General features: G+C 45.0%; 1 long non-coding RNA gene across 2 annotated transcripts in view; it reads right to left on the bottom strand.

Annotated features, from left to right (window-relative positions):
- The window catches only part of LOC141140912 (uncharacterized), an 80,676-nt gene that overhangs the window by 5,821 nt on the left and 47,604 nt on the right, over positions 1-27,251 (bottom strand). For both annotated transcript variants that reach the window (XR_012244014.1, XR_012244015.1), the window contains exon 3: positions 18,220-18,296. This is a non-coding gene — a long non-coding RNA (uncharacterized lncRNA). The remainder of the gene's footprint in view (positions 1-18,219; positions 18,297-27,251) is intronic.

The following is a 27,251-nucleotide window of genomic DNA, read 5'->3' as shown; positions in this document are numbered from 1 at the left end:
TTCTTCTTTCTTCTATCTTCCTTCATCTTCTGGTTCTTCTGGTTCTTCTGGCTCTTCTGGTTCTTCCTCCAGCGTTCTCGTCCAGCATCTCCTCCGCGGCGTCTTCTATCTTCTTCTCCTCGGGCCGCTCCGCACCCATGGCATGGGGGGAGGCTCCCGCTCTTCTCTTCATCTTCTTCTCTTCTTTTCTTCTCTTCTTCTCTTCTTCATTTTCTTCTCCGGGCCGCTCCGCACCCATGCTGGCATGGAGGGAGGCTCCCGCTGTGTGACGGCGCTCCTCGTCTGACAGTTCTTAAATAACGGGGGGCAGGGCCACCCGGTGACCCCGCCCCCCTCTGACGGGACTTCCCTGTGGCATTCCCCGTGACGTCACAGGGAAGTCCCGTCAAGTCACCGTGCGTCAGAGGGGGGCGGGGTCACCGGGTGGCCCCGCCCCCGTTATTTAAGAACTGTCAGACGAGGAGCGCCGTCACACAGCGGGAGCCTCCCTCCATGCCAACATGGGTGCGGAGCGGCCCGGAGAAGAAAATGAAGAAGAGAAGAAAAGAAGAAGAGAAGAAGAGAAGAAGATGAAGAAGAAGAGAAGAGCGGGAGCCTCCCCCCATGCCATGGGTAGCGGAGTGGCCCGAGGAGAAGAAGATAGAAGACGCCACGGAGGAGATGCTGGACGAGAACGCCGGAGGAAGAACCAGAAGAGCCAGAAGAACCAGAAGAACCAGAAGATGAAGGAAGATAGAAGAAAGAAGAAGTATTTAAATAAAGGAATTGTCAAAAACTGTCTCTTGTCATTTTTAACATTTTTGACAGTTTTTTAGTGAAATGGTAGGGGTAAGTACCCCCTTACCATTTATCACAGGGGGGGGCGGGATCTGGGGGTCCCCTTGTTAAAGGGGGCTTCCAGATTCCGATAAGCCCCCCGCCCGCAGACCCCCACAACCACCGGCCAGGGTTGTGGGGATGAGGCCCTTGTCCTCATCAACATGGGGACAAGGTGTTTTGGGGGGCTACCCCAAAGCACCCTCCCAATGTTGAGGGCATGTGGCCTGGTACGGTTCAGGAGGGGGGGGGCGCACTCTCATCCCCCCCCTCTTTTCCTGCGGCCTGCCAGGTTGCGTGCTCGGATAAGGGTCTGGTATGGATTTTTGGGGGGACCCCACGCCGTTTTTTTTTTTTTTTTGGCGCGGGGTTCCCCTTAAAATCCATACCAGACCTGAAGGGTCTGGTATGGAATTTAGGGGGAACCCCACGTCATTTTTTTTTTAAAATTTTGGCCGGGGGTTCCCCTTAATATCCATATCAGACCTGAAGGGCCTGGTATGGAATTTAGGGGGACTCCCACGTCATTTTTTTTTTTTTAATTTTGGTTCGGGGTTCCCCTTTGGGGAATTCCCATGCCGTTTTTATCAATGAACTTCTATGTGTATTGTCGGCAATGCAATAGCCGCGGGTAGTTTTAAATGAGCTTTTTCCTTCAAAATGTCATTTTGCTATCAGACTGTTCTAAACACAGGAAACATGCGCCCCTTTACAGGCATACTATAGACACCCCCCAGGTACGAAATTTAAAGGGATATTACACTTTTATTGTTTGACTTTAAGCATTATTAAAATCACTGCTCCTGAAAAAACGGCCGTTTTTAAAACTTTTTTTTGCATTGATCCATGTCCCCTGGGGCAGGACCTGGGTCCCCAAACACTTTTTATGACAATAACTTGCATATTAGCCTTTAAAATTAGCACTTTTGATTTCTCCCATAGACTTTTAAAGGGTGTTCCGCGGCATTCGAATTTGCCGCGAACACCCCAAATTGTTCGCTGTTCGGCGAACTTGCGAACAGCCAATGTTCGAGTCGAACATGAGTTCGACTCGAACTCGAAGCTCATCCCTAATCAAGAATTGTAATTACATGCCCCTGTTAAACAGGGGCATAAAAATTGGGCCTTTGGTGGTGATGCCACAACACTGTAAGCCCTCACAGTTACTCTTGTTGGGCGCAGGAACAGGCCCTGCTGTGAAATGGTATATCAAGAATTGTAATTACATGCCCCTGTTGAACAGGGGCAGAAAAATTGGGCCTTGGGTGGTGGTGCCACAACACTGTAACCCCTCACAGATACTCTTGTTGGGCGCAGGAACAGGCCCTGCTGTGAAATGGTATATCAAGAATTGTAATTACATGCCCCTATTGAACAGGGGCAGAAAAATTGGGCCTTGGGTGGTGGTGCCACAACACTGTAACCCCTCACAGATATTGTTGTTGGGCACAAGAACGGGCCCTGCTGTGAAATATTAGATCACAAATTGTAATTACATGCCCTTATTAAAAATTGGGCCTTGGGAGGTGGTGGTGGTGCCCTAAACCAAAAATATTGTTGGAAGCTAGCATCAACAAGATTGAGGAGGACTAGGATAAAGGGGTTCAAGAGGTCCCACATCCATAGCAAATTCAGTCAGTTACATCAGCATCAGGTGCTTGATACCTGCTGATCCAAGACTGATTCATTTTTTTGAATGTGAGCCTATCAACGGAGACTGTGGACAGGCACGCTCTTTGATTCATTGCAAACCCTCCAGCAGGTCTGAATGTGCGTTCAGAAAGCACACTGGATGCAGGACAGGCCAGTAGCTCAATTGCATATTGAGCTTGTTCTGGCCAGTGGTCCATCCTCAAGACCCAGTAACCCAGTGGATGCTCTGTTAGAAAGGTCTCCAAGTCTGCTCTTGCCCCTAGATATTCCTGCACCATGTAATGCTGACGCTGGTGATGGTTGCTTGAACCGATCAGACCTTGGCGCTGAGGACTGAAAAATTGTTTAAAAGCATCGGTTAGTGGGCCACCTTCTCCACCGCTATTCCTCTGACTGAACGAAGCCTCAGCAACACGTTGCCCAGCACCAGGAAATTGTAACCTCCCAGGGCCTGGAAATGCATAAAATCCTTTCTTCGAGGCCTCCTGAAGATGTTTCATCCTCTGCTCCCTCTGCAAAGGCAGGATGAGCTCTGCAACCTTACCCTTGTAACATGGATCAAGAAGGGTTGCCAGCCAGTAATAATCCCTCTCCCTGATACCACGAATACTAGGGTCCTTTCGCAAGCTTTGCAGAATCAGGGAGGCCATGCAGCGTAAGTTTGCAGAAGCATTCGATTCTGAGTCCTCTGGGTCACTAAGGATCACATGATCTGTAACTACCTCCTTCCAGCCACGTACAACTCCTTGGGTTTCGGGGGACTGAAAACCATCCCTTGAAGATTGCTGCTGAGTGTTATCCTCTACATCCATGCTGACACAATCCATCTCCTCTTCTTCCTTTCTTCCTGTGTGTTTGGCGGGCCTGCAGGAATGCCATCTGGATAAAGGGGGCGTTGAGAGGTAAGGAAGTCCTCCTCTTCCTACCGCTGTTCTGCCACAAATGCCCTGTGCATGATTCCATGAAGAGTGTGCTCCAACAGGAAGACTAGAGGGACTGTGTCACTGATGCATGCATTGTCGCTGCTCACCATCCTTGTGGCCTCCTCAAATGGTGACAGGACAGTGCATGCACCCTTGATCAGTAGCCACTGGCGTGGCGAAAAGAAGCCAAGCTCCCCTGACCCTGTCCTGGTGCTCATTGATGGTGCTCTGCTGTGTGTGCAACCGCTGCAGCATTGCCAACATTGAATTCCACCTGGTGTGCATGTCACAAAGGAGGCGGTTGGTGGGCAGGTTGCATTCCCTTGGAATGTCAGCCAGCCGAGCACTGGCATTGTATGACCGGTGGAAATGACCACAGACATTTCTGGTCTGCCTCAGGAGATCCTGTAAGCCTGGGTACCTGCTCAAGAACCGCTGCACCATCAAATTCAGGATGTATGCCAAACATGGAACAAGTGTTCCTGTCGGAGGGCGAAGAGAAGGTTGGTGCCATTGTCTCATACAACCATTCCTGGCTGAAGCTGGCATGGCATCAACCACCTCTGAGCCTGCCTCTGCAAAGCTGACAGAATCTTTGCCCCAGTGTGGCTCCTGTCCCCTAGGCATACCAACTCAAGCATCGCATGGTATCTTTTAGCCTGACTGCTTGCGTAGCCCCTTGAACACTTACGGAGCACCGCTGGTTCAGAGGACAAATCTGCAGAAGAGGCCATAGAGGAAGAAGGTGGGGTGGAGGAGAGAGCTGTGGCAGAATCACCACTAGCATTTTGGAGGCGTGGTGGTGGAACAAGCTCCAACAACACTGAACCATATCCTGCATCCTTCCTAGCTGCCAGCAGAGTTACCCGTTTCACCATGAAGGAAGAGTAACGTCCCTGCCCATGCCTGCCGGACCATGAGTCAGCGGTAATATGCACCTTACTGCTGACCGCCCTGTCCAACGAGGCCAAAACATTGCCTTCCACATGCCGGTAGAGAGCCGGAATGGCCTTCCGTGAAAAGAAATGTTTTGGAACCTGCCACTGAGGTACAGCACATTCCACAAATTTACAAAAGGGGGCAAAGTCTACCAGCTGAAAAGGCAGCAGTTGCAGTGCTAGCAATTTGGCCAAGCTAGCATTTAGACGCTAAACATGTGGATGGCTGGGACCGAATTTATTTTTACCGTTCAGCAACTGGGGTAGGGAAATTTGCCTGCTAAAATCAGATGGTGTACTGCTAGCAAATTGGCTGCAAGTACTTGGGACACTTATTTCTATACCTTCATTCCTCTCAGGGCAGATTTTTGAGAGGACTGGAGGTATAGTAGGGTTGGAGATCCCAGATGAGGAGCAAGGAGAAGTCCGCCTTTTTCTTTGATGTGGGTCTTTCAAGTGCTGTTGCCAACGGACTGCATGGCAGGTCGTCATATGTCTGGTCACGCATGTGGTGCCAAGTGGCTGCTGTTCTGGCCACGCTTCTGGCCATGCTTGATCCGCTTTAGACATAGGTTGCAAACAGCAACAGTGCGATCTGCTGCACGCGTGTCGAAAAATCACACACCAAAGAACAGTGGGGAGTCAGCAGCGCCCTGCACCTGCAGAGCTCCGCGGTTTGATGCAATAGGGTGGCTACCCTTAAGCTGCCCCCCTAGAGGACATCCTGCCTCATTGGAGTTGTGCCTCCTACTCCTCTTCCTCCTCTCTTCTCTCAGGCACCCAAGTACAGCCAGTGACCTCATCATCCCCTCCTTCCTCGTCACTGGAGCAAACTTGGCCGTATGCTGCAGCTGGGGGAACATGACTGCTAGTTTCTTGTCCTTCTTGAGCACCCCTTCTCTCTGTTCACGTTACTCCCTTCCTCAACCTGGGAACCAACATCGGAGCCTTCAGATCGCTGTGCATCCTCCAGCAGCATGTACCCAACACTGTGGTCGAATAATTCTGGGGACTCCTCTGTGCATGATGGTGGGGCTACGGAAGGAGCGACTGTGGACAAGGAGCTGGTGGAATAGGCCGCTTTGGCAGCTGGTTTGGAAGGCAAACTACTCTGAGCCTGGGTGACAGAGGATGAGGAGGATGAGGACGGCTTTGTTATCCACTCCACCAACTCTTCTGCATGTTCTGGCTCAATAACACGGCCAGCAGCAGAAAAAAAGGGCAAGTGTGCCCCACGGCCACCTGCAGAGGATGCACAATGTCCATGACCAGCACTGTTGACTGTAGACACAGAGGCTGCTTGCCCTCTTTTAGTGGCCTGTGAGCATCTACCTCTCCTTGGTGGCCTTCCGGACATGATGTATATTTTGTTTTGCAACACCAGACTACACTGTATTAGATACTGTGTACACAGCCTGCACTGTATTAGCAACTGTACTACGGCTGCACTGTATTGTGTACTGTGTACACAACCAGAAGTGTAGTAGAAACTGTACACACTGTATTAGATACTGTGTACACCGCCTGCACTGTAATAGCAACTGTACAATGGCTGCACTGTATTTTATGCTGTGTACATGACCAGAAGTGTAGTAGACACTGTACACACTGTATTAGCTACTGTGTACACCACCAGAAGTGTAGTAGAAACTGTACACACTGTATTAGATACTGTGTACACCGCCTGCACTGTATTAGCAACTGTACTACGGCTGCACCGTATTGTGTACTGTGTACACCACCAGAAATGTAGTAGAAACTGTACACACTGTACTAGATACTGTGTACAATGCCTGCACTGTATTAGCAACTGTACTATGACTGCACTGTATTAGATACTGTGTACACCACCAGAAGTGTAGTAGAAACTGTACACACTGTATTAGATACTGTGTACACCGCCTGCATTCTATTAGCAACTGTACTACGGCTGCACTGTATTGTGTACTGTGTACACCACCAGAAATGTAGTAGAACCTGTACACATTGTACTAGATACTGTGTATAACGCCTGCACTTTATTAGCAACTGTACTATGGCTGCACTGTATTATGTACTGTGTACACCACCAGAAGTGTAGTAGAAACTGTACACACTGTATTAGATACTGTGTATATCGCCTGCACTGTATTAGCAACTGTACAACGGCTGCACTGTATTTTATACTGTGTACAGGACCAGAAGTGTAGTAGACACTGTACACACTGTATTAAATACTGTGTACACCACCAGAAGTGTAGTAGAAACTGCGCACACTGTATTAGATACTGTGTACACTGCCTGCACTGTATTAGCAACTGTAATATGGCTGCACTGTATTGTGTACTGTGTATACCATCAGAAGTGTAGTAGAAACTGTACACAAGTATTAGATACTGTGTACACCGCCTGCACTGTATTAGCAACTATACTATGGCTGCACTGTATTGTGTACTGTGTACACCACCAGAAGTGTAGTCGAAACTGCACACGCTGTATTAGATACTATGTACACCACCTGCACTGTATTAGCAACTGTACTATGGCAGCACTGTATTTTATACTGTGTACAGGACCAGAAGTGTAGTAGACACTGTACACACTGTATTAGATACTGTGTACACCACCAGAAGTGTAGTAGAAACTGTACATACTGTATTAGATACTGTGTACACCGCCTGCACTGTATTAGCAACTGTAATATGGCTGCACTGTATTGTGTACTGTGTACACCACCAGAAGTGTAGTAGAAACTATACACATTGTATTAGATACTGTGTACACCGCCTGCACTGTATTAGCAACTGTACTATGGCTGCACTGTATTGTGTACTGTGTACACCACCAGAAGTGTAGTAGAAACTGTACACACTGTATTAGATACTGTGTACACCGCCTGCATTGTATCAGAAGCTGTACAACGGCTGCACTGTATTTTATACTGTGTACACCACCAGAAGTGTAGTAGACACTGTACACACTGTATTAGATACTGTGTACACCGCCTGAAGTGTATTAGAAACAGTACACCATGGAATGCACTGTAGATATAGGCTACACCGGTTGCAGAGTACAGCCAACAGTACACACGGCCACCGTGTAAGCAGCCTTTTATAGTGTGGGGCGTGGACTTAGTCCCCCTGAGCCATGATTGGCCAAAGGCACCCTGCCTTTGGCCATTTATGGCTCTCTTAGCAAAGGGCGCTATGATTGGCCAAAGCATGCAGGTCAGGTGCATGCTTTGGCCAATCATCATACAACAATGCACTCCGATCTGTGAGGGCATCTCCTGTGCACAGCCCTCTTCAGATCACCCCACAGATTTTCAATCGGATTCAGGTCTGGGCTCTAGCTGGGCCATTCCAAGACGTTATTCTTCTTCTGGTGAAGCCATTCCTTTGTTGACTTGGATGTATGCTTTGGGTCGTTGGCATGCTGAAAGATGAAGTTTCCCTTCATGTTCAGCTTTCTACTGTTGTACCATATTTTCTCCACTTGATGATGACTTTCTTCACTATGTTCCATGGTATATCTAATGCCTTGGAAATAGTTTTGTACCCTTCTCCTGACTGACACCTTTTAACAGTGAGATCCCTCTAATGCTTTGGATGCTCTCTGCGGAACAAGGCTTTTGGTGTAGGAATGGACTAAGAAAAAGTCAGGAAAGACCTACTAGAACAGCTGAACTTATTTGGGGTTAATCAGAGGCACTCTAAATGATGTCCGGTGTTTACTGACTCCTATTTAACATAATTTCGAATGTGATTGCTTAATTCTGAACACAGCTACATCCCCAGTTATAAGAGGGTATGCACACTTATGCAAACACATTATTTCAAGATTTTTATTTTTACTTCCCTTGTTTTTTAATTGAGTTGCACAGTTTATAGGTCACATTAAAGGTGGAAAAATTGTGAAATGATTTATCTTTGTCTCATTTTTTAACGTCACAGAAACCTGACATTTTAACAGGGGTGTGTAGCCTTTTTATATTGACTGTACATTTGGGTAATAATCCAGGTCTCTTTTTAAAGCAATCTACTGAGCTGGACAGAACCAGCACTTGAGGGAGTTTATTCCACATTTTGCACAGCTCTTAGGCACCTTTCACACTGGCAGCGTTTTTCAGGTGCTACAGCACTAAAAATAGCGCCTGTATAGCGCCTGAAAAAAGCGTCTCCTTTCACTCTAGTGTGAAAGCCTGAGGGCTTTCACAATGGAGTGGTGTGCCTGCAGGGTGTCACAAAAAGTCCTGCCAGCAGCTCCTTTGGAGCGATGAAGGAGCGGTGAACACAGCGCTCCTCTACCGCTGCTCCCCATTAAAATCAATGGGGCAGTGCTGCGATACCGCCGGCAAAACGCCGTTCCGGCAGCATTTTGCGGGCGGATTTAACCCCTTTTCAGCCGCTAGCGGAGGGTTAAAACTGCCCCACTAGTGGCCGAATACGCTGCTAAAACGACGGTAAAGCGGCGCTAAAAATAGCGCCGCTTTACCGCCCACGCCCCCAGCGGCTCGGTGTGAAAGGGCTCTTACTGTGAAGAAGCCTTTCTGTATTTGGAGATTAAATCTCTTTTCTTCCAGATGTAAAGAGTGCCCCCCTTATCCTCTGTGATGACCTTAAACTGAATAACTCATCACCAAATTCACTATATGGACCACTTATGTACATTATTTGTACATGTTGATCATATCCCCCCTAAACCACCTCTTCTCAAGAGAAAATTCAGTTCCTCTAATCTTTCCTCATAGCTGAGCTCCTCCATGGCTCTTATCAGTTTGGTTACCCTTCTCTGCACTTTCTCCAGTTCCCCGATATGCTTTTTGAGAACTGGTGCCCAAAAATGAACTGCATATTCCAGATGAGGTCTAACTAATGATTTGTACAGGGGGCAAAATGATATCTCTCTCTCTGCAGTTCATACCTCTCTTAATACAAAAAAGGATTTTGCTCACTTTGCAAAATGCTGCTTGGCATTGCATGCCATTATTAAGCCTATGATCCACCAGAACACCCAGATCCTTCTCCACTATTGATCCCCCCAGATGCACTCCCGAGAGGTACCACCACGTGCAGGGTAGGCCGCGTCCACATACAAGTCTCTTCTCTTGGACTAGGCATCAATTATGGACACACAGTGGCAGACTTAGGTGAGTTAAAAATGAGTTTAAAAACTTTTATTAAAAATAAAATGGCAAATGGGTCCAAGGGGAGTGGGAGGAAGAAAAGAGGGGCGTTACGTTTCTTCGAGAAATGCTTTAAGATTGTGTAAATATTTGAATGTTGATAGCTCAACCACAGCTCTACTTTAAATTAAAAAAAACACCCTCAACTGTAAGGAAATTATTGTAAAGCTTAGTGCAGGTATTTCTGGAGTTTACAATACAAATTCCAAGCACAGCATGTGATCCTGTAATTCCACTGAAGACTTATATGCAATGGCTAGTGTTCCTCTTTAAAAAAATAAATTTTCAGTGTACCTTTCTGGAGGAACTTGAGACAAATTGTTCATAACATAATGTGATATGTGTGCAGACTAATGAAAAAGATTATTATCTCAAAGTTGGGAGACGTCAGTTTGATTTCCCAGCTGGACGGCATAGCTCGGGTGACATTACATGCCAGTGATCATTGGCCAAGTGTAATGACATCTGGACCTGCTGGCTACAGATAAGAAATGATGAGAGATGTGACAAGGGGACAATGGGGGGTTAAAATGAATTCCTTATTATGAAAATGTTCTCTGACTTCCTGATACAGATCTATCCACTTTTTTCACTTTCTGTAAGAGCCCTTTCACACTGCCAGCGCCCGGGCATCGGCGGTAAAGCGCCGCTATTTTTAGCTTCGATTTACTGTCGTTTTAGGGCTGCTTTTCGGCCGCTAGCGGGGCGCTTTAGCAGGGGCACTTTAGCAGCGGTGTATATGTAGCGGGCACTTACTTTTAAGTATGTGACTTTTTGTTGGATTATAGTTTCAGGAAAGTTTAGCCAGGCTTGTACTATTACGGCAGGCCTGTTTTGTTCATTTGGAATTTGAGTGGCAGGTGGTTTGTATGCGAGTCCCGGCCAATCAATAATTTGTTTGGAAATGCCCCGGGACTCTCGTATAAAAGCCGGGTCACATGGTCAGCCAGGGAGTTTTGGAGTTTCCTGTTCAAGTTTGGAGAGAAGCCCAGCCTGGTTCCCGGAGGGGAGAGGTCCCCCCCTCCGGGGAGCCAACGGAGCCCCCCTTGCGAGAAGGGTGGGGAACCGGCCTCCATAGAGGAAGAGATGACACCATACAGCATGTAGTCGCTGGTGTCATTGGCCGCCCCTGCGGGGAAGGGAGAATGCCAGAAAAGCTGAAAGGGAACAAAGAATCATTGCGAAAGAAGTAGCAACAAAGCGGAAGGAAACTGGGCGATTGATCGTTTATGAGTGGCACATGGAATATTGATCACGTGAGTGAAAGCCCAAGGGAAGGGTACTGCCAGAGGCTGAGGGATGTTGGTACGCAAGTCAGTGAGACAGGTGGTGATGGCCTGTGACTTTGGGTTCAGCAATGCCCCGGGATTCCAATCAGTCAAGCGGGAGGAGTTATTTAGAGTGACTTTTCTTTAGCTCAACTTGGAAATACCATGCAGAAGGGAAGTAGTGGTAAAGAGGTAGCGGTAAAGCTGCAAGCACATATATAGAGATACAGACTGTTCTTAAGAAGTTCTGCAGATGAAGAAGTTATTCAAGAGTGACTCTTTATCAATTATTCTCTATCAAATCTACTTCCGTCTTCCCTGATTGAAGAAATCACACAAAGTGATTTCCTATTACCCGCAATGATTCTAGGTTTTTGCATGAGAGGCAGAGAAAAGATGATAAAGCAACAAAAGAGCATCTCAAAAGAAACCCTTCTCCTATCCCAGTTCATGTCACTTAATAAAGCAAGAGAAAAAATGCAATATGGACTGTGTTTTTTGGATTTATGGGCTGCGATGGGTTAGGTGGTAAACGTGAATTACGGATATAACAAATAATCAGCCACTCCTTTGGGGGTAAGCGCTACATGTGGGGGCGTCGTCTGGGATATCTGTTTCACATTTGTCCGCTAACCAGCTCCCATAGCAACGAAGTCTGCATATCAGTAACTGTTGCCAACATAGCCTGTAGTATAACAGTACCTGCCACCAGGGGTCACAGGGGAGGACTTTGAAAATGTGCAGCTACAGTTCTTCGCGCGCTGAACCAACAAGTGAGGGGTGGAGCCACACCCCAGAGGAAAATTCTTCAGTGTTCAGCGTGCCACGCGCCAGACCGAAACAGGCGGAGGAAGATGGTGGAGGGTGTTGGGAGTGCACTTGCCATGCAGCGGTTATCTGACTTGCAGGACCGGGTTCTGATCAACACCGGTGTTCGGTTAGAGCTCACCGGAGGACTGGCACTGGGGGTGATTGACGGAGTGGAGAGGCTTTGTATGTTGTGTCCTGGATGTCAGAGGCCTACGGTTGGAGTGACCTCCTGGGCCCAGTGTGGACATTGCGGTGTTCAGTTGACACGGTTGGGACCCGTCCAACAAGAAGTCAAATATTATTCTGCTAATATTGCAACAAGACTTTGTCTGCCGCAAGAACAGGTGATTCGGAAGGCCAGAGATGGTCATGTATCGCCTGCTGCATCAGTGGAGGAGCTCCCATCTGATTCGCTGAATCGGAACCACCAGAAGATAAGGTAGGATCTAATGGAAAAGCCTGTAGCCTGGCTGGGGACCCAGGGACTGTTGAAGTTGTTGCTCAGTCTGTGGAAGAAACCCCTGAGGAGGCGGTTAGCAGTAAGCCCTCTGTTGTGCCCGTCCGGAAGGAGCCTAAGTAACAGGAGGGGGATCCCTCGGGTGAGCCAAACAGGGTAGACGAAGGCCGGGCTGTAGATTGGGGATCACCACAGATTTTGCAAAAATATGGATCTATGGACAATCTTTTTGAATGGTCATCCCCTGAAGAGTTTGAGTCAAGTGATGAGGAAGAATGTTTCCTAGAAAGTTCTACTTCAGTGGAGGCTTCCACAGGAGTGTCAGGAAAGTTATCTGGTACGGTTAAAACTCCAGTACCTCCGTTTAATGTTTCAAGTACTACCCTTCCTACCAGGGCAGCCACGTTTCAACAGTGGGTCAGCAGAGCTTCTGACGCATGTGTTTTGCCTTGCAGAGGAAAGGCTAAAGATTTGCCTAGACTTTCAAGGTTTCAGAGAGAGGTTCAAAGGAAGGTGGCTTAGGAGTGGGGCCTAGATTACCCCTGTGTTCCGGAACACATTATGGAAGTTATTGAAAGTTCCAGGGAAGCATGGGAGGATGAACTTGTTTGGGACTATCTTCATGTTCCTAAACCAAAAAGGACACTTGACAGTGAGGTTTGGGTTTGATTTAAAGACATCCACCGTGAATGGAGACTTGGAAGAGCAATTCACAAAGATAGAGTGTTAGTAGTAAAGGCCAGACAAAACACCCGTAGCTACTCTATCTCGGTGAGAGGACCAGGGGACAGTTGGAAAAGGTTGCTTGACCCGAGGTATTATTTGTGAGCAGGATTGTTCAAAGTGCACTCACAAATGTATGTTACTACCCAGATTGACTGCAGGATGGCAGATGGGTTAGGGTGGGTTTTCCCCAAATACTTTGCCAAGCAGGAGACTCACATTCATGGTGCCTAACAAGGACAAAGTTATGGACACTAGGGTGTGCTGTCTCTGCTAAGTCCCTTTGCTATACAAGTACTTCTTCAGGGACTCTTGTTTAAGAGCCAAACAGAAAGTTTATTTGCCAACAGGCAAACGGATTGAATCGCTGAGCATGTCTGTTTAGGGTGCGATCTGCAGGAGGACTGCTGGACTCCTTTTGAGGGAGCAATGATCCTAACAGAAACGTACATGCCATAAAAGATTGTATATTTGATTGATTACCCAATAGAGGATGATAACCCCCTCTGTTTGGTAATGTGTGTGTAGTAGTTAGTAGTATTTAGAAATGTTTTCTGTCTTCTTTTAGGTATATTGAAGATGTGACGGCTGTCTATCTTACAGATGAAGCCCTGTGGTAAGCAGAGTATTCCTCCTGTGGGAGCAGTGCTTTGGTTCCACTTGTATGGAATGTTAGCTGTAGGGATCTACAGTCAGGCCATGTAAATTGTATAAGAAAATATGTTGTGTTGATATTGTGTACAATGACATTAATGTTATCCCTGTTTCAAGTTTATATTTTCCTTTTCCCCATTCCCATCTGATTAGTGAGATGCTCTTTCCTTCTTAAAACTAAGGAGGTACTCTAAATTCATTCCCCACAACTGGGAACAATTGTGATTCAAGTGGGGGGTGTATGTAGCGGGCACTTACTTTTAAGTATGTGACTTTTTTGTTGGATTATAGTTTCAGGAAAATTTAGCCAGGCTTGTACTATTACGGCAGGCCTGTTTTGTTCATTTGGGATTTGAGTGGCAGGTGGTTTGTATGCGAGTCCCGGCCAATCAATAATTTGTTTGGAAATGCCCCGGGACTCACGTATAAAAGCCGCGTCACATGGTCAGCCAGGGAGTTTTGGAGTTTCCTGTTCGAGTTTGGAGAGAAGCCCAGCCTGGTTCCTGGAGGGGAGAGGTCCCCCCTGTCCACCCCACTGTCCCCCTGTCCACCCCACTGTCCCCCCCTCTGTCCCCCTGTCCACTCCTCTGTCCCCCTGTCCACCCCTCTGTCCATCCCCCTGTCCACCCTTCTGTCCATCCCACTGTCCCCCTGTCCACCCCACTGTCCCACTGTCCACCCCACTGTCCACCCCTCTGTCCCCCTGTCCACCCCTCTGTCCATCCCACTGTCCACCCTCCTGTCCGCCCCACTGTCCCCCTGTCCACCCCACTGTCCCCCCCTCTGTCCCCCTGTCCACCCCTCTGTCCCCCTGTCCACCCCTCTGTCCATCCCACTGTCCCCCTGTCCACCCCACTGTCCCCTGTCCACCCCACTGTCCACCCCTCTGTCCCCCTGTCCACCCCTCTGTCCCCCTGTCCATCCCTCTGTCCCCCTGTCCATCCCTCTGTCCCCCTGTCCATCCCTCTGTCCCCCTGTCCACCCCTCTGTCCCCCTGTCCACCCCTCTGTCCATCCCACTGTCCCCCTGTCCATCCCTCTGTCCCCCTGTCCATCCCACTGTCCCCCTGTCCACCCCTCTGTCCCCCTGTCCACCCCTCTGTCCATCCCACTATCCACCCCACTGTCCCCCTGTCCATCCCACTGTCCCCCCCTCTGTCCCCAAGTCCACCCCTCTGTCCCCCTGTCCACCCCTCTGCTAGCGGGGCGCTTTAGCAGGGGCACTTTAGCAACGGTGTATATGTAGCGGGCACTTACTTTTAAGTATGTGACTTTTTGTTGAATTATAGTTTCAGGAAAGTTTAGCCAGGCTTGTACTATTACGGCAGGCCTGTTTTGTTCATTTGGGATTTGAGTGGCAGGTGGTTTGTATGCGAGTCCCGGCCAATCAATAATTTGTTTGGAAATGCCCCGGAACTCACGTATAAAAGCGCGTCACGTGGTCAGCCAGGGAGTTTTGGAGTTTCCTGTTCGAGTTTGGAGAGAAGCCCAGCCTGGTTCCTGGAGGGGAGAGGTCCCCCCTCCGGGGAGCCAACGGAGCCCCCCTTGTGAAAAGGGTGGGGAACCGGCCTCCATAGAGGAAGAGATGACACCGTACAGCATGTAGTCATCGGTGTCGTTGGCCTCCCCTGCGGGGAAGGGAGCGTGCCAGAAAAGTGATTTCCTATTACCCGCAATGATTCTAGGTTCTTACATGAGAGGCAGAGAAAAGATGATAAAGCAACAAAAGAGCATCTCAAAAGAAACCCTTCTCCTATCCCAGTTCATGTCACTTAATAATGCAAGAGAAAAAATGCAATATGGACTGTGTTTTTTGGATTTATGGGCTGCGATGGGTTAGGTGGTAAACGTGAATTACGGATATAACAAATAATCAGCCGCTCCTTCGGGGGTAAGCGCTACATATACACTGCTTCTAAAGCGCCTCAAAGGAGCTGCTTGCAGGACTTTTTTTGACATACTGAAAGTGCACCACTCCACTATGAAAGCCCTCGGCCAGATTGTCATGCGGTGGGGGGCCCCCTTAATTGACAATTAGATTTTGGCAGAATTGTTGCATATACTTCTTATGGCAGTTCTGGATGCTGCAGGAGTCTACTCTGAATGATCTCCTCCACTCGGCACTTCACACAGCAGTCAGCTCTGTGGGACCACAACTTGATCTGACCCGGTCCAGACAGCCCAGCTCAGAACAATCTCACGCACACTCCTTCCTGTTGACACGTCTCTCCACAATTGTTTTCATACTGTCTGGGTTTTTCCTTTTATAAAGTCCCTCTCCTTGTCTGGAGCTTGTGGGTTTTGTAATTTGTGCCTTCAGCTTGCTGTATCAAAAGCCCTGCTTCCAGACTACATTTCCTAGCATGCTCTAAAAGATTGGATTAAGCTATGGCGAGGAAAAGTGCAGAATGCCACCATCTTGTGGGCAAATAGAAGTCTGCATCTCAGTAACTATGCACAGTGTTACAAATACTGTATATAAACTGTATATAAAAGAGGGTGGGGGTATCCTAAAATTGTATATCATTTTAAAAGTGCAACTATTTTTTTGCCATTCATGGCCAGAGTATGGTATTAAACCCAAAGACAAAAATGTAATATATTGCTGCCTACCCCTTCTTAGATGTGGTGGCTGCATTCGTTTTCTTTTTAAATTTTTTTAATTTTATTTTTACCTATTGATCCAGCCAAGCTGTCCAGCAAATTTAGCAGTAAGGGTGTTGAGACAAACCATTTACCACTGACAGGGTTGCTTAAAATGATCATTATTCATTTACCTTTATCCCAAAAGGAAAAAAATGTTTGCTGTATCTGCTTAAAGAAGAGCTTCAGGCTCCTTCAGAAAAAAATTAAATAATTTTAAAATTAGGATACTTACCTGTCCACGAATTCAGCAGTGTCTTCACCCAAGACGATTTTTTATCAGCTCTTGAGTGCTACCACCGCCATCTCGGCTAGGGGAAATCGGCAGTGAGGCCTTGCGGCTTCACAGCCTGTTCCCTACTGCGCATGCATAAAGCGCGCTGCACTTTGTGAATCAGCTGGCGGCCGGGAAAGGAGGAGGGGGGCCACCAGCTCAGCCCTAGGGGGCCACGGCAAAGTCAGCTGGAAGTGGGAGCCGGTACCTATCAAAACCGAAATGTGCCAAAGATGGCAGCGGAGGGGGGAGCTCCGCTTTAAATAGTGTTAGCTGGAATTCAGATTCAATTTGTTAGTCAAGTTCATCTAACTCTACTAGTCCATGTAACACTACTCTCTCCCCAGTCTGACAATGTTACTGTCCAAGAGTGTCTTCATCCAGAGTGGAGACACCCTAAGAAAGGAAGTGTGTTACTAGCCAGATCACCAGATGAAAATAAAGGGAACAAAATCCTAACAAAAAGAAAACTAATGCAGCCACCACATCTAATGATTGGTAAGCTGCAATATATTCCATTCTTCTCTTTGGGTTAATATGACCTTAAGGTTGCCTGTGGATATGTACAGTATGTAGAAAAACATACTTGTAGACACCACTCTGAGTAAACAAAGCTGTTTTCTTTAGACAGTCACCCAGCAGAACCTCATATGTGACCTAGAATAACTCAGCTTTATCTACCCTCTGCTAAGCTGAGATTCTTTTTCTTCCTGTTTCATTGCACAATATTTTATTCCGCTATTTGTTTCCTCAATATCAATAATGGCTTGCTAAATTTATGATGTGCCTCTGTCTTTCACAATAGTGTGGGTTTTGTTCTTATGTTAAAATAGCCGTCTGTCAATTTTATTTTACAAATATGTTGTAATAAGCTATAGAACAAAGCAGTTCAAGAGGGGAACCTGGAGGGAAGTCTAGAAAGCAACTGAAAAAAAAATTACAGGTCACTTCCCTCTGTAGTTCTGTAACTCTTCCCAACTACCCTTAAGAACATTGGCATCAATCATAACCCCCTACAAAGTAGACAGTTTCATGCTCCCAACCTTATGGGAACTGTTTGGGGATGGCCATTTCCTGTTCCAACATGACACATGATACTGTTTAGCGCTACACTTTTTGTTGTTTCTTGCATATCAGTGCCTGACCTCACAAATGCGCTTATGGAAGAATGGTCAAACATTCCCATTGACAAACTCCTAAACCTTGTGGACAGCCTTTCTAGAAGATTTGAAGCGGTTATAGCTGCAAAGGGTGGACCAACTCAATGTTGAACCCTACGGACTAATGCCCCGTACACACGGTCCGATTTTCCGATGGAAAATGTCCGATCGGAGCGTGTTGTCGGAAATTCCGACCATGTGTGGGCTCCAACGGACATTTTCCATCGGATTTTCCGACACACAAAGTTGGAGAGCAGGAGATAAAATTTTCCGACAACAAAATCCGTTATCAGTAATTCCGATTGTGTGTACACAAATCTGACGGACAAAGTGCCACGCATGCTCAGAATAAATAAAGAGATGAAAGCTATTGGCCACTGCCCCGTTTATAGTCCCGACGTACATGTTTTACGTCACCGCGTTTAAAACGATCAGATTTTCCGACAACTTTGTGTGACCGTGTGTATGCAAGACAAGTTTGAGCCAACATCCGTTGGAAAAAATCCTAGGATTTTGTTGTCGGAATGTCCGAACAAAGTCCGACCGTGTGTACGGGGCATAAGACTGGGATGCCATTAAAGTTCTTGTGCCTGTAAAGGTGGGCATCCCAATACTTGTGGTAATATAGTGTAGTTGCTGACCGCTGCACTACATTTCACATGGTATTTTACAACTGCATCATTCTGTGAGCAGCTCCAGGGGTGTGTTGGTAAGGAAATTTATAGACAGTATCTCACCTTTCTACTCAAGGAGGAATTTCACCCTTCCGAAACTCTTCTCCAGCTGCACCTCATCCATGCCACCATCTTGGGACCTTAGAAATACAGAAAGAAGCACCAGACCAAAATCAGATCAAAGAGTCCCAGATCATTTTAATTGTTGATAAAAAAAAGTCATATAAAAACAGCCAATGAATTATGGGGGCAACACCACTCCCCCCTTCATCTGGGATCAACACAGGATAAAACTTGGATGGACTCCAGGAGGTGGAAAAACAACTTGACAGCAGTTGCTGAGCTGTTAAAAATGAAAGGGGGATTGGGACTTTGTATGAGGCCTCGAACATAGTAGAAAATCTGCCTCCATCCGTATTACACTGAAAAATGTGGGGAAGATTTGGGACTTTATATGAAGCAAGCAACCAGGGAGATAACACAACAAAATGTGTCTGGTGGGTAGTATATAAATTAGAACCACCTAGTTACATAAAGCATCATGCATAGCAAAGAAGTAAAATTCATAAAAAGTAAGGCCCGGAGCATTACCTAAAAGGTAATTCAGCGCAGGGCCGGCATGACAGGGGTTTAATGGGGTTTGGACGTGGTTAGGAAAAGGGGTGGGAACAGTTAGCTGGGGGCTGGCAGTGCAGAGGTGAAGGGGAGGAGCCGGGGAAGCAAGCTAGACGGAACGGAAGGGGAGGCACTTAGTCAGCACGAGGAGAGAGGGTAAGGAACTTCCCACCCGCCCGCCCTACAATTTAGTGGATATGGTGGAGTATGCTGCAATCCTGGTGGTTGGTTTGCGGCAATTGGCGGGGCGCAAGGTCCTTTTTGGGTCAGATGGGCACAGCAAAAAGGCATGGTGTAGGGACCCGTATGAGGTACGGCTCCCAGTTGGTATATGGGTACCTGCTAGTTGTCTCCGAGTTGGGGGTTTCCACGACTGGAGGCCTAAAAAGTGATTAGCAGGTAAAGTTATGGGTTATGCCTATGGGGACCTTGTGCTCCATTGTTGTGAAAAAACGGGATATATATTAAAAAGGTTTATTATGTTAATATGTTAATTATTTTATATTTGGTTAATAAAACGGCTGCTATGGCCAATTTACCCCATTTCAGTGTTGTGTGGTCATTAGTGAGGAGTGGGGTTAATGGGATAGCTGGCCACAAGCCATAGTTAATGCCAAAGTCATGTATTTCCTTGTCAAAAGAAGTTTATTGAGTATACAATATTATAAAGATACATAAAGTAAGTTTACAAGGATATATAAAGTAAGCTCATTGTTTTACAGTAGGGTTTATATAGGTAAATATCATGAAATTTCAAATATTAAACATTGGGTTCACGTAAACCTAAATTAAAGATATATATCATTTCCTTAGTTACTTTTGTAGGTATTTAAATGATTTATACCTACTATACATATTGTTTACAGGTAGAGTGTATATAGGTCAAATAAATTCTGATAATGAGCTTTAATCGTAAGGTGGAGAAAAGGAAAGAGAAAGAAGAAAAAGGGGAGAAAGGCAGAGGTATGGTCCACAAGGTGGTCCCGCTCGTCAGTTTATTATTCTTTTTAGTTCTCTTTGAAGCCTTAGAATGGGTGTCTCTGTAAGTCATTTAATCTGCTACCATGGCAACAGGACAGAGTCATTGAAGTTTGACAGGAACTGTTGTTTTATCCAAGGATGCCAAAGTTTTTCAAATTTTGGAATTTGATTTTGATCGATGGCTACCATCTTAGCATGGGACATTGTATTATTCATTCTGTGAATTGTTTCTGCTAGTACCAATGTAGGAGATTTCCATGCCTTGGCCACTGTTTGTTTTGCAGCCGTTGTTAGTTGGATCATAAGTTTGAATTGAGAGAGTGTTAACCATTCCGGTTTTAGATTAAGTAAAGTTATATAAGGATCTGGTTGTATTATTTTTTAAAATATTTTAGATGCAATCACGAAGACTTCCTTCCAGAAGGTTTGGATTACTGGGCACGTCCACCATATGTGTAAATGTGTGCCTATTTCTGGGCATCCTCGAAAACAAAGAGCTGAGGTATTAGGTGAATATTTTGCCACTCTAGCGGGTACAAGGTACCAGCGAGTTAGGACTTTATAATTTGTCTCCAGTGCTAAGATGTTGGGTGAAGATGACTTAGATGTGAGCCATATGTTAGACCAGTCCGTGTCTTCTAAAGTTCGTCCCAGGTCCTCCTCCCACCTCTGAACGTAAGAGGGTCTATTAAGATTTGGTACTCCATATAATTGATTATAAAGTGATGAAATTGTACCTTTAGCAAATGGATCTTTTGTACAGATTGATTCAAAAATGGATAATTGGGATAATGGTGTATCCCCCTTTAGGAATGGTGTATAGAAATTTTTGATTTGGAGATATCTAAATATCTCAGAGTTTGGTAGATCATATTTTTCTCTAAGCGATGGGAATGAAAGGAATGATTTAGATGCTATGAAGTCATTTAGTGTCTGAATGCCTGATGTTGTCCAAGCTTTAAAAGAATTTGGGTAGATCCATGCCGGATAAAAGGCTGGATTTCTGATAAAAGAAAGGAGAGGATTGTGTGGAGATTGTAACTGATATTTGGTTTTTAGTTTATCCTAGAGAGATAAGAAGTGTTTAGTTATGGGATTATGAATTTTAAAGCGGTCTTTAGGATCAAGCCATAATAAGTTTGATATTAATAGAGGGTCATTTTCTGAAGCCTCTATAAATACCCATAATGGGATTTCCTGTTTTGCATGGTATTTGGACAGACTGGCCAAATGTGCTGCTCTGTAGTAGTTAGTAAAATTAGGGTATCCCAGGCCTCCTTTATTTTTGGGAAGATGTGGTGTGTGTATAGGTATACGTGGTTTAGAAGAGCCCCATATAAACGAAGTTGCTCTTTTTTGTACTATTCTCAAAAAATAGGAAGGAATTGGAATAGGGAGGACTCTGAATAGATAAAGCAATTTGGGTAGAATAGTCATTTTGATTGCATTAATCTTCCCTATCCAGGATAAAGGAAGTTGCGACCATTGTTTTATTAGATTTGTGATCTGTCTTAATACAGGAGGATAATTGGTTGAGAATAAGTCAGAGTGAGATGCTGTTAAATGAATTCCAAGATATGGGATTGATTTTTCTGCCCATGTGAATGGGAGTGCAGCCCTAGCCGGGATCAACTCCATGTTTGTGAGTGAAATATTAAGCACTAGGCATTTCTTGGGATTAATCATAAGGCCGGATAGGGCTGCAAATCCATCAAGAGCTGGTATTAAGTTAGGACCAGAGACCTGTGGTGATGATAGAAAAAGTAATATATCGTCTGCAAATATACATAATTTGTGTGTGATACCTCCTACTTCAATGCCAGTTATAGTTTGGTTTGTTCTGATGTATTGGGCCATGGGTTCGAGTATAAGGGCAAATAATAAGGGAGATAATGGGCAACCCTGTTGGGTACCTCTTTCGATATTAAAGGCATCAGATTTGTATCCAGCATATTTTATATAGGCTTTGGGTTTATTATATAATGCTTTGATCCATGTTAAAAAGTGGGGTCCAAAACCCCATTTTTGTAATGAATATTGCATATATTGCCAGGATACTGTGTCAAATGCCCTCTTAACATCGAGAGATAGAAAACATAAAGGGATTTTCCGTTTTTTAGCAATATGTGCCAATAACACTGCCCTGCGTATATTATCGCCTGCCTGTCTATTTGGCATGAAGCCTACTTGATCTCTATGTATTAATTTTCCTATAATGCTATTGAGGCGTTTTGCTATTATTTTTGCTAATAATTTCATATCAAGGTTTAACAGAGAGATAGGCCGATAATTCACACAGGAAGTATCATCAGAAAGGGGTTTTGGGATCATACAAACAATTGCCATTAGTGTTTCTTGTCAAAAAGAATGTCCATCTAGAAGTTTGTTAAAAGTTTCAGTGAGAATGGGAGAGAGTATTTCTGAGAATGTTTTATAGTACAAAGCCGAGTAGCCGTCTGGGCCTGGTCTTTTGTTAAGTTTTAGGTCTTTTATGGCGTTAGCAACTTCATCTATAGTTATAGGCTCATCCAAGCTGCTTTTTTGATTCTGCAAAGTCATGTATTTCAAACATTATTTAAAAAATATAGTAACATAGTAACATATAAGTTCATATAGTAAAAACACAAAACTCATTGTTGTGTGGCTCCACAATAAAAAATAGATTGCATTTTTAAAAGAACGCCAGTAATGGCGTCTGCTATATTTTTCTCCCTATTTTATGCCTGCTTTTAACTTACATTTGTAAGTATGCATTTTTTATGCGCAATAAAGCCTGTTCTTAGCTTACTTCACTATTAGTCCATCTCTTTCCTTTTGGGTACCTGTTTATGGCTGAGATATCATCTTGAAGAAACATATATCAACAAGTTCCACCATTCATTCTGTCTGACATCTTTTGAATATTGGTACAAGCCTTATTGACCCCCAGACTGAAAAGCTGGGTGTCATTGTGATCTGGTGAGTGGGGACACATGTGGGGGTGTCTTGGTACGCCTGAGAAATTTTCTGAAACATTTTTTCTGTTTGCACATCAGATGTGAAGCATTTTTTCAGTTTTTTATGGACCTTACGTTGTGTTTTTTTTTTCACTTATGATGGGTCTATGTTTGTGAGCGCTTTATCTATGTATTTTTATTGTTGTCAAGTGTTTAGCACTTTGTATATAGCAGCTTCATTCACTTTTTTTATTACCCCATTTTTGCACCATCAGCGCAAGTTTATATACAGTGGGGACGGGAAGTATTCAGACCCCCTTAAATGTTTCACTCTTTGTTATATTGCAGCCATTTGCTAAAATCATTTAAGTTCATTTTTTCCTCATTAATGTACACACAGCACCCCATATTGACAGAAAAACACAGAATTGTTGACATTTTTGCAGCTTTATTAAAAAAGAAAAACTGAAATATCACACGGTCCTAAGTATTCAGACCCTTTGCTCAGTATTTAGTAGAAGCACCCTTTTGATCTAATACAGCCATGAGTCTTTTTGGGAAAGATGCAACAAGTTTTTCACACCTGTATTTGGGATCCTCTGCCATTCCTCCTTGCAGATCCTCTCCTGTTCTGTCAGGTTGGATGGTAAACGTTGGTGGACAGCCACTTTTAGGTCTCTCCAGAGATGCTCAATTGGGTTTAAGTCAGGGCTCTGGCTGAGCCATTCAAGAACAGTCACGGAGTTGTTGTGAAGCCACTCCTTCGTTATTTTAGCTGTGTGCTTAGGGTCATTGTCTTGTTGGAAGGTAAACCTTCGGCCCAGTCTGAGGTCCTGAGCACTCTGGAGAAGGTTTTTGTCCAGGATATCCCTGTACCCCCACAGCATGATGCTGCTACCACCATGCTTCACTGTTGGGACTGTATTGGACAGGTGATGAGCAGTGCCTGGTTTTCTCCACACATACCGCTTGGAATTAAGGCCAAAAAGTTCTATCTTGGTCTCATCAGACCAGAGATTCTTATTTCTCACCATCTTGGAGTCCTTCAGGTGTTTTTTAGCAAACTCCATGTGGGCTTTCATGTGTCTTGCACTGAAGAGAGGCTTCCGTTGGGCCACTCTGCCATAAAGCCCCGACTGGTGGAGGGCTGCAGTGTTGGTTGACTTTCTACAACTTTCTCCCATCTCCCAACTGAATCTCTGGAGCTCAGCCACAGTGATCTTTGGGCTCTTCTTTACCTCTCTCACCAAGGCTCTTCTTCCCCGATAGCTCAGTTTTGCCGGACGGCCAGCTCTAGGAAGGGTTCTGGTCGTCCCAAACGTCTTCCATTTAAGGATTATGGAGGCCACTGTGCTCTTAGGAACCTTAAGTGCAGCAGAAATGTTTTTGTAACCTTGGCCAGATCTGTGCCTTGCCACAATTCTGTCTCTGAGCTCTTCAGGCAGTTCCTTTGACCTCATGATTCTCATTTGCTCTGACATGCACTGTAAGCTGTAAGGTCTTATATAGGTGTGTATCTTTCCTAATCAAGTCCAATCAGTATAATCAAACACAGCTGGACTCAAATGAAGGTGTAGAACCATCTCAAGGATGATCAGAAGAAATGGACAGCACCTGAGTTAAATACCGGTATATGAGTGTCACAGCAAAGGGTCAGAATACTTAGGACCATGTGATATTTCAGTTTTTCTTTTTTAATAAATCTGCAAAAATGGCAACAATTCTGTGTTGTTCTGTCAATATGGGGTGCTGTGTGTACATTAATGAGGAAAAAAATGAACTTAAATGATTTTAGCAAATGGCTGCAATATAACAAAGAGTGAAAAATTTAAGGGGGTCTGAATACTTTCCGTCCCCACTGTATATAGTGTATATATTTTTTGTAGATTGAATTGGTACACTTCAGTATAGCAAAGTAAGTATAATATTAGTAACAATGATGGATTTTTTTGATATATGCAATTGTTAGGACGTGGCACAGTATTATTTTATGTGTATCCACGGTACCACTCCGTGCGACGATACACTTTCCCTATATTCTTCTTAAGGAACTAGAAATGAAACATGTTTCAAATCTGTCCGACGGACTCGAGTCCGGTCAAAAAATCCGCTCGTCTGTATGCTAGTCCGACGGACAAAAACTAGGGCAGCTACTGGCTATGAACTTCCTTGTTTTAGTCCGGTCGTATGTCATCACGTACGAATCCGTCGGACTTTGGTTGATCGTGTGTAGGCAAGTCCGTTCATTCGGAAAGTCCCTCGTAAAGTCCGTCTAAAAGTCCGCAGGACAAAGTCTGCCGTAAAGTCCGCTCGTGTGTACGCGGCATTAGGGGTCTATTTATAAAAAATTGGCTGCACAAATGTCACAGCATTCACATAGACATCATAAATATTCCCCATAATGTGCCTAAGATTTTTCTTTCTGCCACCTTCACCTAGTGACCATAATGCAGTATTTTCCTGAAATATCTCAATTAGGAAAAGACTGTATTATAATCACTAGATCAGTGGTCTGCAAACTGTGGCCCGGGGGCTGGATGCAACCCTTTGCTTGCTTTTATCTGGCCCTTTTCCTCTTACTGATGCAAGACACTATTCCTCCCACTGTCACTAACAATGGGGCATAAATCCTGTAACTGACATCAACAACGGGGCACTATTTCTCTCATTGGCACAACAATGAGGCACTATTTCTCCCACTGGCAATAATGAAAGGACACTGTTCCTTCCACTGACACCAATGATGGGGCACTATTCCTTTTACTGACACCAATGATGGGGCACTATTCCTTCTACTGACACCAACAATGATGGAACCATTCCCCCCACTGACACCAACGATGAGGAACTCATCAAACTCAGCCTGCCTCACCAGCGCCCATGAAATGTAGCCTCACCAGTGTCCATCAATGAATGTTTGCTTGCTTCCATTAATTTGGGAGTTGGGACACAGACACAGTCCTCCGCCACCGCTGCACTTCTGACACTATGTGCGAACGGTGTGCGGCTGCCTGCTGATGCTGAGACTTAGTTGCTTGCTTTAGAGAGAAATGAGTAGGAAAACCAGTGGCCGGGTGCCCTAGGTAGCAGGGCACCCTAGGTGGCTGCCTAGTTTTGCCTAGTGGTAGCACCGGCCCTGCCTCCCACTGGCACCAACCATGGGGCACTACTCATCCCCCTAATGCCGAAGATGCAATGTTTACGCTCACTTATGCCAGGACAATTTCAACTCCCAATGGCCACAGTCTGGCCCCAATAAAGTCTGAAGGACAGTAAACTGGCCCTTTGTTTAGAAAGCTTGGAGACCCCTGCAGTAGATGGTGCTGATGATCATAGGAAATAAACATATTAGAAACATTATGGGATTATTTGTGTTGGCTGTGTGAATGTTGTGACATTCGAACAGAGACTAGACCCCTACTGAGGCCACTTATTGCTTGGAGCTTTAGTAACATTTTCGCAGGAGATCCACATTTTTAGAAGCTCCGTCGTATTAGGCATTTTGTAATTTGGATGTTTTAAAACTACTATTCCTATAACATGTAGAAACAGAATCAGCATGGCCTGCCTATAGGACTGAGCTTCAGAGCCACAACAGTTAATGTTTAAAGAAGTTTGGAAATGCTTCTAGGCTAAATTTAAAATATGTATGTTTGCTCCGTGCTTTTAAAGGCATATTTCAATAATTTAGCGCTATGCTTTGATTAGAGCAGTCTGGTTCTGTAGGCTTGGATATCAAAGCCTATTAATTTCTTTATGAGAAACAAATGTTATGGCGGGCTGTGCAGTTGGAAATTACAACATGTCACGGTAGTTGGTGGATATAGTTTAGCAGTGCTTTACACCGGGGACGCTCTGCCTGTTTCAGGTGAGCTAAGGTTGTCCTTTTGCATTTACATTTTTTCCGTTTTGCGCCTACCTTGTAATCTGACATTTAGCCATCTGCTTATTGGTTTGGGGCTATTCATTAATATTAAGATGATAAGTGAAATGCCTTCCATTTTTATCTCCGGAGTAACTCTATACCTGATAACATGTACACCTGCAGGAATATAATAATCGGAGATAAGAACATTACCCCTCTAAGTTAACATCTAATACATATATAAAAGCATAAAAGAGCATTACAGGAAATAGAACAATGCATTAAAGCTTATGTATGTCATTTGCAGTCAAAGCTTAGTGAAAGGGAAAATATAATGCTTTTGGCTCAGTGTTATTTTTTTAAGTGTTTTCACATGTTTAAGCCCTTTTATATCTTTATTTTTTATTGCTTAATAAAAATTGGTCTACAAATGATTTGCAGAAATTAATTTTGTAAAGTGAAAGCACAGGAACAGTTCAAAACTTTCTGAAAGTCTCTTTCGAAGCACTCCTCTGAGCTGGGTGTGTAATCTGAGCATTACTATAAAGCCAGCCATAGATGGTTCGAATCACAGCCGGTTCAGCAGGGACTGGCCAAGATTCGATACACCTATGGTCAGGCTGATTGTATGCAGGTCGATCCATCGTAGGGTTCAATATTGAGTTGGCCCACCTTTTTGCAGCTACAACAGCTTCAAC

The sequence above is a fragment of the Aquarana catesbeiana genome, linkage group LG04 (genome assembly GCF_042186555.1).
Source record: "Aquarana catesbeiana isolate 2022-GZ linkage group LG04, ASM4218655v1, whole genome shotgun sequence".
NCBI classification, from domain to species: domain Eukaryota; kingdom Metazoa; phylum Chordata; class Amphibia; order Anura; family Ranidae; genus Aquarana; species Aquarana catesbeiana.
Note: the sequence above shows the minus strand (reverse complement) of the source record. Positions and strands in the feature narration are given on the sequence as shown.